The sequence below is a fragment of the Halichoerus grypus genome, chromosome 9 (assembly GCF_964656455.1).
Source record: "Halichoerus grypus chromosome 9, mHalGry1.hap1.1, whole genome shotgun sequence".
In the NCBI taxonomy this organism is placed as follows: domain Eukaryota; kingdom Metazoa; phylum Chordata; class Mammalia; order Carnivora; family Phocidae; genus Halichoerus; species Halichoerus grypus.
In genome coordinates this window covers 22,243,625-22,260,333 of record NC_135720.1, presented here as the reverse complement: position 1 = coordinate 22,260,333, position 16,709 = coordinate 22,243,625, and the positions used below count along the sequence as shown (strand labels likewise).

General features: G+C 41.0%; 1 protein-coding gene across 11 annotated transcripts in view; it reads left to right on the top strand.

Annotated features, from left to right (window-relative positions):
- The window catches only part of AIG1 (androgen induced 1), a 241,706-nt gene that overhangs the window by 111,459 nt on the left and 113,538 nt on the right, over window positions 1-16,709 (top strand). Inside the window, exon 5 of one of the 11 annotated variants that reach the window (XR_004921755.2) lies at window positions 15-570. The exons of the other annotated variants lie outside the window; for them this stretch is intronic. The gene's annotated coding sequence lies outside the window, so the exon portion shown is untranslated. Of the gene's footprint in view, window positions 1-14; window positions 571-16,709 lie in introns of those variants that run through there. 11 annotated transcript variants of the gene reach the window in all.

Here is a 16,709-nt window from a genome sequence, read left to right as displayed (position 1 = left end):
ATGTCTCTTCACAGGTTTCTCCAGAGTCATGCCTCTCACAGACTTCAGTCTGAAGTCACTGCAAGATTTTTGGCTCATATTTTCAGTGATTTTTATGTACCCCCATTCAGCAGTGTACTAGTGAAGTCTAGGGCTATGGGGCAGGTAAATTGGTCTCCCTGGAAAATGAGCCCATCTGTGGCTTCGTTCCCAGCCGACGCTTAAAGGACTGAGCAGACCAGCCATGCACCGAGGCTTGAGTAGCAAAACATGAAATCCGCTTTCTACAAATTATCCAGATAATCTCTTCCAAGCCTCTTCTGGATAAAGACACAGAGCCACATGAGGGTGACATTCAGGCAAGTATTCAAAGCTGTCATGCTTGTGGCTTGGCTCCTGTTGTATGCACAGTGCTGTTGGATTGGGCTGATCAATGCAGGTCCGCCTGTCTGTATCCTTTTGATAAGTATCTTTAGAAGCTTGCTAATTAATTTTAAAGGAATGTTTCTCTTTGGCATCATGTCTCATTCTTTTTGTATTATATATTCTGGTGATAAATGATGGAGGCATAAATACCTTACCTTTGCTCAATCAGTGTTTTCTGTTGTTGATGTAGAGTGTACAAATTGGATTTATTTCAGGATGGCTGAATTTGGAATGTGACGTTTTGCCAAATCAGACTCTCACTTGCCCAGACAACACACATGTGGATTTTGCAGTTGTTTTCTTTTTAAAATAGTATATGTCTGTGGTGCCATTGATTAATGTAATGTTGCATTAATGTGCAGTTATAACACCCCAGGGCATGCATGCGTTCTTTCATCCAGCAGCAAAGAATTCCCCAAATTAAGTTTAATAAACTACAGATTCCAGGGCAAAAAAAAAAAAAAGCATTGACCATGAGAATTTATGGATAGCAAAAGTACTTGAGGAATCAACGTTTGATAAACTTGCCAATGGAAATACCCTGTAATTGTTCTCTAATTTCATTCCTCTAAACCATTAGTCATTGTCTATATCTATTCATTTATTGAATCTTTTCAATGACCCAGATATCTGACTGCGTTGTTCCACAACCTCTCTTTTTACTTTTAAGTTTCTGCTGGCTCCAGTGTTCACATCGTGTGTTGTCAGATCCAAACTTCAATGCAAGCTGACAGAGCCCCATGTGTGACATAGCTCAAGCTGCAAAAATTAAAATTGAATTCTTCACCGTCCATTGTAAATAGCGAGTGGATAACTTTTCTTCAGGGCAGCACTGACATAACTCTGGCACGGGGTCATTCTGGACCTATTTTAAGCAACAACTAATTTTTTTTCTTTCTCAAGGTAGTTTTCAATCTTTAACTGTCATATTTTCCCTATGACAAATATCTGGAAGCATATTTTGCTAAATCAATTAACTGGTGTAAAATTTAATGGAATAAGAACATTCTTGATAGAATATATTCAACTTTGGAAATGAAGATGCTACTGTAGCCTGCTACCAGAGGGCATAAATCCCCTTCTCCTCTTCTTCAATTTCCACGGGTATTGTTGTTTTCAAATATCTACTTGATAAGAGAAACATGGGCAATTTTTCTTTTTTTTTTTTTTTTTGCTCTTTTAGTGTAAACTTACTTTAGCCTTACAGTGGATTTAAAATACAGAAAGCCACATTTCTCCTTATAACCCCTTAAAACTTCTAAGATCCACAAGAAAGCAAAAGATATAAAAGCAAAAAAAAAAAAAAAAGACAGTGCTTCTTAATGGAAAGAAAACTTTTCTGTAACCAAGTTTTATGAATCAACATTTTGATAGACATAATTTACAGCTTTAATCAAAAGATCATTAAGTTCGAGCATGCAGAAAACCATGTCATGGTCTTTGCTAATAGTGCTAATAGAGGCCAATTTAAATGAGCTAGACCACTGATCCTAATAATATGCCTTCAAATCCAACTGGTGTTGATGTTCACAGTTGAGATAAAGAAGGTATTTCTTTTATATGTCAACACTTTTAGATCTGGACTTTTTTTTCATGGATTCTGTAAAATAAATAAATATCAATTAAGATTAACAGTTAAAGTAGGGGATAGTATCTCTGCAGTAGATAGTTGTGTTTAAAAACTGTATGTCAGGGGACATAGGTTCATGATGTCATAAGTAATATAAACTCAGGAGCCATTAGGGTGAGCACCCCTTACTCCATAAAAGTAATGCAAAGGGTGTGTGGAGGAACCAGCTGAGGAAGCTGTCTCTCCCTCCCAGATATCATCTCTTTTGTAAATGCAGATTTTTTTTTCTCTTTTGACCAAGTTGTAATGACCTAAGGCTTAGATTCCATCCCATGACTGTCCTTTCCCTAAAACTGCCAGATAGCATACCTCCCATGTCCCAATTATACAGTCCTCTTGTGTTTTTCTGGTGTTTGTATTCCCATAGTTGCAAATAAAAAGTATATTTTTAGTTTTAGAATTTTCCTTTCCATTAAAAAAAAAAATCCCTGAAGATTTGTGGCACCACTGTTATTTCTGTTAATGTCATTGCTTCCATAGCAGCAAGCTAGGATTTTGTAAGAAACTATGTTTACAAAAAGAGCAATTATCTAAGTGAACATTATAGCTACATGTAGCAAAGTTTCAATTTAGATTTCCTGTAACCATTACAACACACACACACACACACACACACACACCCCTTCCAATCTGTGTTAGCACTGGGTGTTATACACAACAGATACATTATTGAACACCACATCTGAAACTAATGTTGTACTATATGATGGCTAATTGAATTTAAATTTAAAAAAAGAAAGAAAGAAAATAAATAAACACCATATCATCAGCTATGGAACTGAGGTATGACCAGTTCTTTGTGCTTCTATAGCAGAATGAAAGCTCAGACAGCTCACCTTCTGAGCCATAGAAGGTGTGTTCTTCCCTGTTCTCAATTCCAAAAGGGAGTACAATATAAAATAAATGAGATTGTACTGATATTTAATCCTTAGGGTGGGTTCAAGGAAAAAATAGAGGAAACAAGATAAATTTCCAGTTTTTCACAGCTCATTTTGTGAAGCATAGACGTAACATTTTTATTCTGCCTAGATTTTTCCCTCTTAGAATTGCAATTGGTAGAGGCATGTCTTTAATTTAGGATATTTTAGATTTGCTTTACCATCTAGGTCAAAGATTTCAGTGGCCCTTCTACAAAGAAATAAAAATGTCTGTGTGAATGGTAATTTCTAATTAGATCTAATTCCGTACAAAGTGAGATGAGAATGACATCTGGAGAGAGCATGCTAAGGAATGCACTGCCAGGTTTTTATCTTCATATGAGTAGGGTTGGCCTTCTCAAGTGTTCAAATGTGGTTTGGCGTTAGCAATTTTTTCTGAAAATCTAATTCCCAAACCTTTCTGGTGGAGACGGCCTATGTTTGGTTGTGCAGGTAAAAGCTAGCTAGGAAATAAAATTAATATTTTTCTGCAGCATTTTCAGGCAACATCCTTTATTAAGATAATCAAATTCGGCAACTTCTGGCCACAGAACTTTGTAGCCATTGTGCAGAAATACGAGCAAAATAAGAGCAATGGGCCACTTCCTCCCTTCCTGCTGAGAGCTTTCAGTTGCATGGAGAACACAGCCGTGAACCCAGAGTAGAATAGTTGGGCTACAAACAAAAGAAGCAAAGTGACACATAAACAGCCAACTGTGTTATATAATCGGGGGGCAGGAAGGGTCAGTGATGCAAGGTCTCGTTAGACTGTCAAGGCTTAATTCTTAGGAGACATTTTGAGGAACCGAAGGCTGTAATTTAGTGAGGCGGAAGAACAACGTGCTTCGGATCTCTCCAGCAAAATAGCGGCATCATAAAATCGAGCAACACTGCAGAAATTAAAAATTAAACCCTCCGTATTCATACTGCTTAAAAGCAACCCCATAAAACTCTTTAATCTCACACTCACCAACCAGAAGCCTTTCTCAACCATTTCAGATATTTCCCCCAGCTAGTCTAAAATTCAGTTTCCTCATCCGAGGATCCTTTAAAAATCCTCCATTTTATAATTCAAGAGAGATCAAGGTGGTGGAGCCCTCCACAAGCCACAGGAAGAGGGGCTGCTATGAGGAAGGGAGGAAAGATCACCACCAGGGTCCTGCACTAGTGATCCGACAGGGGCCAGCCCCAGAGGAGAATCCGGTGAAATGCAGAGGGAGCTTTTCCCCCAGAGCCTCACATGGCATGGGCCCTGAGCCTCTCCCTGCATTGGGATAACTTTGTGTTTACCTGGAAGGTTGGCTGAAACCACTCCACCCTTCACTGATTTTGCAGTAAAGGAAACAGCTCTCACTGTGACAATTTAACAGGAAGCAAATGTTATAGTTCTGATCTATTTCCTAAGTATTGAATTGATGAAACATCTATTCTATGTAGATAGCGACCAGGATACTAAAATTATGGTCCCTCTTATATCATTGTGGTAGGCAGACTGATGGCTCCCAGAGAAGTCCATGCCCTAATCCCTGAAACGTATGAATATGTTATGTTACACAGTGGAGGGGTGTGGTTAAGATTGTAGCTGGAATACACATCAAGAATAAGCTGACCTTAAGGTAAGGAGATTATCCAGGTGTATCCATGTGGACCCAGTGTGATCCCAAGGTCCTCTAAGTGTGGAAGAGGGAGGCAAAAGAGTCAATGTCTGACCGATAAGGTGGAAGAAAGACTCAACAGGCTATTGCTGGCTCTGAAGACAGAAGAAAGGACCACTAGCCAAGGAATATGGTCTCCTCTAGATACTGGAAAAGGCAAGAAAATGGATTCTTCTTTAGAGTACTCAGAAGGACTGTAGCCCAGTGAGACCTGTGTCAGACTTCTGACCTCCAGAAACTATAACAAAGATTTTGTGTTGTCTTAAGTCACCAAGTTTGTGGTAGTTTGTTACAGCAGCCATAGAAAACCAATGCAACCATGCTGTTGATTTCCTTCGTACCATGTCAGAAATTACCTTGTTCATTTCTTCTTTATTTTCTTATGGTTTCCCTTTGCACTCGAGAATGCCCCTCCAGGACGGCAAGACCCCGCCTGTGTGTTCACTGCTCATTCTGGGAGCTGGGAACAGAGTTTGGAATACACAGGTGCTCAGTAAGTGCTTCCTGAGTGTAAAGTGAATAATCGTATACATGAATGAGTGATTAGAAATCAAGCTTCTCTCGGGAGCTTCTGCAAGATATATACATAGGAAATCACCACGAGACAATGAAGGGTAGTAAAGGATCAGAGACCCACAGGGAGAGTAGATCTAAAGAGCACAGGAAAGTTTCAGAAAATATCAATTTCAGTACAATTAAGATTTGAACCTTCTGTGTGCTTGAAAGAGCCCTATGATACAGAAGAATGTAAGACTGCAGAAAGAAGTAACTTTTATACAGGAAGAAGCCCAGTGGTGTTCAACCACAGAAAACTGCTAGATTCCTTTTTTAGATTGACTTACCGTAGTGCTGTAAATTAGTTTTTATCAGGAGACAATAAAAAAATGAAATTAACCTATAGCAATAAAGATAGGGAGAAAACTGGACCTAACAGAGAAACTGAGTAGAACATTTATTGTGAAGTAAAATCAATATGGCGACAATGTATATCCTGTTAAGGCTTTCACTTGTTTTGCCTGTAAATATTAACAAACAGCTTTCCACATTTGTTACATCACAAAGAAGAAAAATATTACATTTAGAAACTCCCACAAAGTTAAATCCTGGTGTTTTATGTGTTTCTCTTTGTTGCTCATTTTCTGCACTGCTGGTTTGCAGGCAGATGTTTAACCCTATCTTTGTTTGTTTTTTGGTGCTTCATTCACCATCAAATATTCATTAAGCACTTTGCACATATTAGTTTATTTAATGCTACCATGAGGCAGGTGCCACGCATCCCCATTTTTATAGATGAGGAAACTGAGTCTTTGCAAAAGTTAAGTGACTTGCCTGAGGTTGCACCGTGAGTTAGTGGTGAAGTGTGGATTTAAGCTCGGACAGTTTGACACCAACGTCCACTTTCTTAGCTGCCCTTCTCCCCCTCCGTACACCAGACCCTGGGCTGGGTCCTGGAATAGATAGGATGTTCAATAGACCCAGTCCCTCCTGAGGCTTACATTCTTGTAGAAGAGGCATATCGCAAATAAGAATGGGCCAAATGTCTATGGTGACTGGTGCCCTGAAGGAGACACAGAGCATAGGAGTCTGAGAAAGTGAATAAATACCTGGGTGGACTAACTCCTTGGGGAGCACCAGGGGCCAGCCACATTACAGGTCTCCTACTTACATTCTGTGCCAAGAGCAAAAGAATATTTATATGTGAAAATGTCTGCATAAGTGTCTCATATGCAAGCATTAGCTGAGGGGAGGTTGATGACATGTCATCTGAATGATTTTTTTTAATTCCAACAATAAGTTAATTTCTACAATTTTTTTCCTTTCTGCTCTGAATGTCCTTTATCTAGCCCAGCATCTCTCAGCCTCAGCAGTCTTGAATATTTGGGCCAGATAATTCTTTGTTGTGGGGAAAGGGGTGCATTGTAGGATGTTTAGTAACACTGCTGGCCTCCTCTCACTACTAATAACCCTTCCCCGCCCCAAAGTGTGACAGTCAAAAATGCCTCCAGACATTGCTGGATGTCCCCTGGAGAGCAAAATCGGCCTGGATTAAGAAGCAGTGGTAAGCCACCAATAATTCAAATTCCGCCTCTCCTTGAAGACCAAGGACTTTGCTTAATGCTCCCAACCCATTCTCGTCTCCATCTTGTCAGTGACATGGCAGTCTTTGGAGCTCAGCAGTTATATTTCTTAGATTCCCACACACACCCCTCTAAGGCCGGCTGCCTCAGGATGGGAAGGAGCGTGTACAGGAAGGAAGATGATCGGCCCTCAGCTCCCCCTTGTCTTGCACAAAGTTTGATTTGAGTTTTGCCCCTCACTCTGCCCCACAAGGTAGAAAAGAAAGGTCAGTGTGGAAATTTTAAACCATCTAGAGCTCTAGACTCGAGATGCGTCGAGAGCATGGATATGTCGAGAGCATGGATATGAGCAGGGCCTAAGGCAATTCTGAAAGGTGGCCGTTCTGAGGAAAAGACCGATCAGATTATGACTTTTGATCTGCTGGGAAAATGTCTCATTACTTTATAGTGACACCTCTTCAGGCCTTAGGACTGAGTCATAAAATGTAAACCTGGGACCATAAGGTGCTGCACTCTTGAGGAGAAAAGGTGAGATGTATGAATGTGAAAGAGCTTTGAGTGGGTAGTCCTGAGACAGGAGGGTCCGAGTTTAGCTCCCATTTGGACCAAAACTTAGAAGCTCCCGACGGTGAGGTGGCAGCATGGAGAACAGTCAGACAATAGAAATTAAAGTGAATTTTAAAGGCCTGCCTGCCCAGCATACATCTGTTCTCATAAGACAGCAGCTCAGCAAAGCAGAAAGACTTTCTGCTTTGAAACCAAGAAAGGCAGACTTACTCTGTAGAGCCTATGCTTTGCGTGGGATGTGATGGAGAGGAAGAAACGGAAGCACGAAGCAGCCATCTCTGGATCAACTTCTTAAAAAGCATCGTGATCCTAAGTCTTAACAAATGTCAAAATGGAGCCTTAAATAGCCCCACTGGATTCTACACCCCTGAAGCTCTTCCTAGAGCTTTTGCTTTTTTGCAGTAAAATTACAGCTAAGGTAGATTTTTTTTTAAATGTGTTAAATATTCTATCACAGTCTCATTTTAAACATAATTGTGTGTGTTTAGTTATATTGTTGGTCCCTTTTATTAATTAATCTACAAACAGTTGTGGTGGGCTATTAAATGCTGGTTAGCGTGCCTGGAGATATGAAAATAAATACGTATCGTGTTGCTGATTTTAAGGGTCTACTGCCTAGTGGAGAAAAAGACGAGGAAACTAACAATCACAGTGCAGGTTGTTAAGTGTTTCCACAGAGCATAGGATAGCATGATAAATGAGGGGCAGCCTCTAACTCAAACATGGAGATCATGGGAAGAGAAGGGGTATCTGGAAAGTTCTTTCTGAGAAGACAAAAATCTAAGAGCAATTAAAAAATATTACTTAATTTAGTTGATTTGAGACTTTAAACAAGTCTATTTTGAGAATTCTTACTACTCCCCACATAAAAGATGAAAGATGGACTATAATCAAATAGAAAGTTGGAATCATAGAGAAACATAGATCTTTGGTGAGTGTTTGAATAATTGCCACAGCACTGAACAAAAGAATAATAAAATATATGGTTGATTTTTCCTATTAAGAGTATTTGCCAAAACCTAATAAAATACTCTTGATATTTTGCCTCATAAAGTGACTGAAGGGAAATGCCTCTGTGTTTTCCTACATTTAAAGCCACTAAGATATGTTACTGCCAAGATATGCAAATAGTACTGCCTGGACTGGATTTAGGGGTGACAGGTTGAGTCTGGAATGCTTGTTGCTCTCAACATGCAGTTAAAAAGAGCACTGGACTTGGGATCAGAAAACTTTAGTGCAAGCCCCACTGTGCCCCTTACTAGCTATGAGATTGTAGGCAAGCTACTTCACTTTCCTGAGCCTCAGTGATCTCCTGCGTAAGATGGGGCTTCACAGAATGACTGAGAAGATTAGATTATTTTTATGCATTCTGTTGCTTTACTTAAGTAGCCATTGGGTGAATGGATCTCCTACAACAATACAAGATCGTATTCAAACATCATTGCAAAACATGTGACAAGGGGTAAATGGAAGACTCCTGCTCTCTTCCTACCTCCCACTCCACCCCAATCTGTTCTCACCATGACCAGAGTGCTGTTTATGAAACACAGATTGATCATGCCCCTCTCCTAAGTGGTACCCCTCAGTGCCTCCTAATCACTGTCCAGGGGAAACTCCACACCTTTTGTGCAAAGGTCCCTTCTGTTTTGGGGACGATCTGTGCCCGCCTCTCTGGATGACCTCTTGTGCCCCCTGGCACACCCTGTGTGTGCTCAGCCAGGCTATATGGGCCACTCTTCTCTTCATGTCTTTGCACACGCTGCTCCCTCATATTGGAATGCCCTTGCTCCCAGTTCTTCACCCCCAAAGTACTTCCAGCTAGCTCCTCAGCATTCAGCGCAAGTCATGAGACCGTCCTGGGTGTTTTCCCTATGTGCCAGGATCTATTTCCCCAGGAAGCTTCTCTCCCTGAATGGCCATTGTCCATGGGCCTGCCTCTCTCTCTTGCTGACTCAGGCTCTTTGAGGGCAGGGTCTAGGAGTCATTGCATTTTGCCTTTGCCTCCCACGGTGCCTGGAACAGTGTAGGTCCTCAGTCAGTTTTGTTGTTAGAGTGAATCCATCTGTCACTGCCATAGACTATATGTTTGTGTTCCCCCCAAATTCATATTTTGAAATCTAGCCCAAAAGGCTATGGTAGTAAGAGGTGGAACCCTTGGGGGATGATAAGGTTATGAGAGTGGAGCCCCCATGAATGGGATTAGTGCCCTTATAAAAGAGACCCCAGAGAGCTCTCTCACTCTCTGCCTCATGAGGCCCCATAAGAAGAAGCCTGGCTATGAACCAGAAACTGGGTCCTCCACAGACACATAAATCTACTGGCGCCTTGATCTTGGACTTCCATACTCTAGAACTGTGAGAAATAAGTGTTTGTTGTTTAAGCCTCGCAGTGCATGATAGTTCGATATTGTTATTAAAGGAACCCAAATGGGGGCGCCTGGGTGGCTCAATCAGTTAAGCATCTGACTTGGTTTCAGCTCAGGTTGTCATCTCATAGGTCGTGAGATGGATCCCCGCCTCAGGATCCACCCTCGGCGGGGGGAGGGGGGTCTGCTTGAAGATTCTCTCCCTCTGCCCCTCCCCCTTCTCTCTCTCTGGAATAAATAAATAAATAAATCTTTAAAAAAAAAAAAAAGGAGCCCAAATGGACTAAGACAATCACTGACGTTAATTGACTAATATACATACCAAGTGATTAAGCATAAAACAAAAGAAGTACTATTTATATTGCCAGAATGCAAATTCTTCATTCTTCAGAAACTTCCACCCCAAAATGGAACAAGGTATCAGTTACCTGTAAATCTGCTACCCATGATTTCACTAAGTAGTGTTTTTTTGTTTTTGTTTTTGTTTTTTATTTGACAGAGAGAGAGACAGCGAGAGAGGGAACACAAGCTGGGGGAGTGGGAGAGGGAGAAGCAGGCTTCCTGCTGAGCAGGGAGGCTGATGCAGGGCTCGATCCCAGGACCCTGGGATCATGACCTGAGCTGAAGGCAGACGCTTAACGACTGAACCACCCAGGCACCCCACTAAGTAGTGTTTTGTAGCCAAGAATGCTACCTGCTAACTCAGTGCACTCTCTTTTCTCCAAAATAATGGACTTATTTTTAGCTGGGCCCATGGCCACCAAAGAAAATTTTTTTTAAATATCTTCATTTCCCAGTCTTCTTTGCAGCTAGATAGGGCAAACAGCTAAGTTCTGCCAAATGCAATGTAAATGGAAGTGTTTAGTGGGACTTCAGGAAGGCTATTTAATCAGGGCTCATCAGGAGCCCCCCCCCACCCCCCATCTTTACCCTTCTACTTTTCCTCTTTCTTCTAGCCTGTATCTTAGCAATGGTAACAAGAGTCTCAGAAGCCATTCTGGACCCTGTGGTGGTCTTGATGAGGAAAGCCGTGTGTAAGGATGTCAAAGCAGAAAGACAGGAGTCCCTTCTCTGATGACACCATTAACTCCTGTGTCACTGGCCTCTGGGCTTATTTATGTGAGAGAGCTACACTGACATTGGAAGGCAGCAGTTAACAACTTACAAACTTATAAGTTACAAACAAACGAGTCACCAACTTTTGTAGCAAAGAGCCAGCTAATAAACCTTCCCAGCTCTGTAGGCCATATCATCTCTGGGGCAAATGCTCCGCTCTGCTGTTGCTTGCAGAGGCACCCCTGAGCTCGAGTGACTATGTTCAAATACAAGTTCAATATGCAAAAGGAGGCGGCAGGCTGGGTGGAGTCCAGGGGTTGCTACCTGTTGATCCCTGCTCCAAGGCACTGAGAGGTCGAGTCTTTGTGACATGTGTAGCCAAACCTAACCCTAATTAATGCATCTTGTTTGGTGAGGTGAACCTTCTGATTTGGAAGAGAGAAATTATCAAAGCTCCTGTTTCATTTTTGAACATTTTTTTCTTTCAGGAGGCTGTTTCTCCCTTACTTTATCCTGATTGAATTTTACAAAGTTCTGACATTTCTGTTTCCAGACTCTTTTGATTATGAAGACCAAGTGAATCAGATCCAGGGCTTTTCTAGGTTTCCCTCCGTTCTATTATGTTCAGTTTGGACGATTCCAGCAGAATATAAATGGGACAGTGGTCAGGTATGTGGACAAGGAGAATGAGGACAAAAAACAAGGCCTGTGAGAACTGAATGAAGAACGCCATGCTGAGAGCTCCCAAAATGTGTTTGAATTATATGATAAAACTTCCAGGCGGACTGGATGATGCCTTATTGTAGTGTGTTACCAGGGAGATTTTACACGCTGCACTGATGTTTAGCAGCAGGGCACGAGCTGGTCTTGAAGATTCTTTTCAGCAAAGACTTTGCCTGATGCTCTTAGGATTTCTGGTTCAGCTCATCCTGTAAAAGCAGAACAGTATAGTACAGACAGGGAATGGCAAATTGATTTCCCATTTTCTGCAAGCTCCAGCTGATGGGTAGTAGCTATCTGGAGCTCTGTGTTGAGAAGGATTCTGTGGCTGCATTGTGGTTTTAACAGCAGTGTCCTCCCCAGGTGCCTGGGCACAGGAGAGGAGTCTCAGGCAGGTCCCTGCTGTTGGCATAAACTCAAGGATCATGAAAGCTAGAAGGAAGCCATATTTTAACCAGGCTCTAACCTGGTTCTTCATTTTCCAGAGGGCATTATTAAGGCTCAGAAATATAAAATGCAGGGTTACACAACCTAGTGAGTGGTAAAATCACAATTAGGTCAATGGATTTTTTTCATTACACTTACTACACACACACACACACATATATATATAAGATCTTTTTACACTTTTCACTACTTTTCATAATTTGTTTCTAACATAGAACATGAACCAGTTTGTTAGTGATATCTTGTTTGGTTTTCACAACCAATGCTTCTAGAGTTCTTGTTCCTGGTATTTTATGAGCCTGATCCTACAGACTCCATTTAGTTCTATGAGCCCCTGGTGCCCTTCCAAAAATTGTGTGTGTGTGGGGGGGTGGTGATTGTTGCTGGGTTAATTATGATCAGATCAGTTTCTATTGCCTGCAATCAAGAACCATGGTTGATATGGAAATTGATCCTGGGAGTGGGTTTCAGGAAACAGACTCTCAGGGAAATATGAAGAAATTGGACATTGATTCTCTAACCTATATTAGGTAGCGGGCAAAGTCCTATTTAATATCCAGATTGTGCTTCTAACAGTTCATGGCACCCAGTGGTGAATGACTTAATTAAATGCATGTGTTCATCTATAGCATCAACTGCTCATGGAAGGAGGGCAAGGTTTTAGATTACCCCCGCCATAGAAGAGGGGAAAAGATATGAGAGATTCAAGGCCCCTAAGGTGAGAAATAGAATGAAGAGCTCAAAACCACACATGCCTGGTCAAGGTACAAGAAAAATCCAAGAACTTTCAATGGTCATGTAAAAAAGCTCTTTAATGTGGCCACGAAATAGAGCTATTTTCGTAAAAAAATTAAATCCTGCAAAGTTTAATCCTGTGGGATTTTTGTTTGTTTGATTTTAGAGAAAGAGAGAGAGCAGGGGGAGGAGGGGCAGAAGAAGAGGGAAAGAATCTTAAGCAGACTCCCAGCACGGAGCCCGAAGCGAGGTTTTATCTTACGACCCTGAGATCATGATCTGAGCCGAAATTAAGAGTTGGATGCATAACCAGCTGAGCCACACAGGTGCCCCAATCCTGTGGCATTTTAAATCATAATGTTAGTTGAATGCACAGTGTCTTCAGGTGTCCTGGAAAGAGCAGGGCCCAGGGAATTGGAGCAGTTAATTTGGGGAACTCAGAATACCTAGAAATTCCTGCCCCCACGGGCCTCCCTTGCCCTTGGGCATGGCTTCGCCTCCTTGCTGAAGAGGTTATGCTGCTCCCTTACCTGCAGGAAGTTCCTTGCCAGGAACAGCTACTTTTCCTGTCTTGGTTAGGACCCCAGAATCTTATCTGTTCTTCAAGTCCAAACCTTTGGGGTGAATTTCAGCCTATCGTTTTTAGGTAGCAGCATTTCCTAAACTCCTGCTTCAGAGTAAACTTCTTTGAGATTCTGATGGTCTCCATGAGTGAGGTTCAATAAATCTCTGGTTTAGCATCCTCATAGTTTTTCTACTAAAATAAAATAGTTTATAAATTTAACAAGCCCTTAGTCCTAATCAATTACTAAAGACATACAACAAAAAGCAATTTTTAAATAAATAAAAATTCTTAAGTATACCTGGTACTTTCCTCATTAATCTTCATCTTTATTCAATCATTGCTTTATTTTTCTCTGATTCTCTTCTCTTTTTTATTGTTCTTTATTTTAAAGGTAATATAACCAACATTACAGAAAAATAAAGATAAAACGTGAGCCATGATTCCATCATTATTACCCTTTTGGTTTATTTCCTTCAGGGCTTTTTCATTTGCTTTTTCCCCCTAAACATTATGGTAAATATAATGTTTGTGTACAGCTTTTTAAATTTAATATATTGCACACGTTTTAATCTCTTAGTGTCTCTATGATCTCCTTTCTAATAGTTGCATAATATTGAAAAGAGTACAGGCATTAAGCTGTGATTATGAATTATTGAGGGAAGGAACTCTCCTTTATTATACCCAGCTACTGGTAGATATTCAATTACCATTTGCTGAATTGAAATTCTTTGCCCATTTTAACTTTGTAACATTTTAAACAGTATTCCAACAAACATCTTCATGGATATAGCTTTTCACGTATTTTTATTTAAGATGGATTCTCACAAGTGAGATTGCTGGTCATGTGGTAGGACCATGTTTATAGATGCATTGCCAAATTGCTTTCTTTCTGAAAGGGCTGTATCACTTTACACTGCTCTCCTGCAATGCATGAGGTCACTAGCCTCACTACACCCTTGTCAGCACTCATGCACTAGGAGGAAGTCCAGCATCTCATTGTGATTTTAGTGTGTACGTTTCCTCATTTGTGTGTTTACTAATTGCGTTTTCTCATTTCTGAATTTACTTATTTTTCCTTAGCAATTTGAATGGAAGTCTATAGAGAATGAAGATAGTAACTAACACTGTTAGTATTGTCCTCATTCCTCATTTGGGTCTTCCCCTCCCCCCCCCCCATCTAGCTGTAGGATTTTTTGGAACACCTTTACTCTCCTTTGAAGAGAAAACTTGTTAGCCTTCTTCTGAGAGCACCTTGAGCTCTGAAGATTTGGGACCTCGTGAAAAAGCTCCTTGCTTAGCTGCCAGCATTAACTGACCAAAAGAGGACAACTTATCTGTTAACTATCGTCAGCTCATCCGGGAAACACTGTAAATTATCTCATCCTTCGTGGCAGCAGGGCTTCAATGGTCTAAAGTAGAAAAAAAGGATCATATGCTCCCCATTGTTACTATCCTTTTCCAACTAGGAAATTTGCCTCCATTTGACTGACTCTCCTGCCCAGCTTCTTGTCCCTGAAGCATGTGTTGGACATATGTCTTTACATACCTTTGTAGATTTCTGTCTTCTTCTAATGTTCTAAAGTAGCCAAGCGGCCCCCGTTCTCCACCAGAACTTGAGTCTAAATAGAACATGGGCTGTTCCCACTATCAAAGGTAGTGATTCCTAAATTTGGGCGTCCTTGTTCAATCTCAACATTGTGCAAATCGTGTCTTTTGTCGTTTTCCTAAACCTCTGTTACTTTCTGACCCCTGACTCCATAATTCACTTTAGTTAACTACACCAATTTTCTAGCAAACTACACTGAATCGGTGTAGGTCACCAATTTTCAGCTTTAGTTTTCCCTTAGAGAGAAAAGACTAATTCAACTTTTAAAAACTCTTTTCAGAAATGTCTGCCTTAATCCTGTTCCCTCAGAATTTCCTCCTAGACTCTAACTGAAACATCTTTTCTTTCTGAGGAAACCTCTGTGAGCTGTAAGATCCTGAAAACAGGACCTGTATTTGTTGTTCAAAATTAATTAAATAGAAGTGGTATTTTCCAAAGCATCAGAACTCAGATATACATTTTTATTAAAGGGAATTGGTTCACATGAAGTTGAACAGAAATTCCATACCTATAAAGATGGGTATAGGTATTTTATTTAGTAAAACATACGGAGAAATTATAAGTCCTAGTCCCAGCTGGACACACACCAGCTAAATGACCTTGAGTGTGTCATTTAACCCCTTTGAGGCTCAGTTTCCTTACCTATAAAACTGGAGTCAGCTGATGATTTTCAAACTGTAGGGTTGTTTTTAGCAAAACAACTCCGTTTACAAGTGAAAAATAGAAAATAAAGCAGACACTTGTAGAATTCTTCTGGTTGAAGTAATAGCAGGAGGCCTAGGGTCCCATCCTCTTAACAGCCCCAACCTCCCATTTCGCAGGGCTTCGGAGGCTGCTCCAAGGAGCCCTCAGATTACCCGTTATCGTGATGTGATCATTGACCTATGGACAGACCAAGGTCTTTTCCAGATCTGAAATTCTGTACTTTCTGGTGGCTCAAATTTAGATCTTGCGAGCATTGGATTAGGTGTTAGCAGAGTGGCAGGATTAGCAGAATGGGGAGGTCCAGGCACTTTGGAGTGTCCAAGAATGGAGAAGGGATGCTTCTATTGGCCCTGACTACTCAAGGTCATGTCATGGAACTTTTTAAGTAGGAATAATGTGAGTGCTTCCTGTGTGCCATGAACTGCAGGGCAGATCATCCTACATTTCCCCCTTTAATCCTCACCACCACACTCATCTGCAACTACTCACCCCAACCCACTCCAGACACACAAGTCTAGCTCGGTGGGGTCATAGGTCCTCTTCTCTTATTTTAGGTTCCAATGTGTATATCACGTTCTAGGAGAAGTCTTCTTCAGCCATTGTAACTAAAGATATCCTGGATATTCTGTCTTATTTAATTCACAACATTTATTACTACCTGCATGAGTATTTAATCAGCTTGTTAGTTTGTTATATTTATCTTGTGTAGTTTCTGACTCTCTCCACACATACTGAAATGTGAACCCGATAGAGAATAGACATCTTGTCTATCTTGTTCATCACCAAATCCCCAACACGTAGGAAAGTGCCTGGCCCACAGTAGATGCCTTATAAGTATGGGGCAAATGAATAAATGAACGGGAGAGGTACTTATTGTAATGTCTGTTGTTCAGATGAGGAAACTGGTGAAGATTACCAGCTCTAAGTGACGTAACTGGTAAATGATAGAACCTTCCTTCAAATTCAAGTTTGACTGAAGAGAACTTTATTGGACCTCTCTTGGTGGAGCCGTTTCAACACTAATAAGTGCCCAGATCTACCTGATGGAATGCTACCAAGATAATGATTACAACAATAATGAAAATCAGGATGCCGATAATTGCACACCATCTGCGTGTTCCCGGGGCTTCTCCTTGGTCACCTACAGGGCACACACTACCTCCACTGGCGGCACATTCATTGTTGGATCATCTAATTTTTAAAATGTGTTCTCTTGAGCCCAAATCTACCTTCCTGAGTCTTCCACTCAGTGATCCTA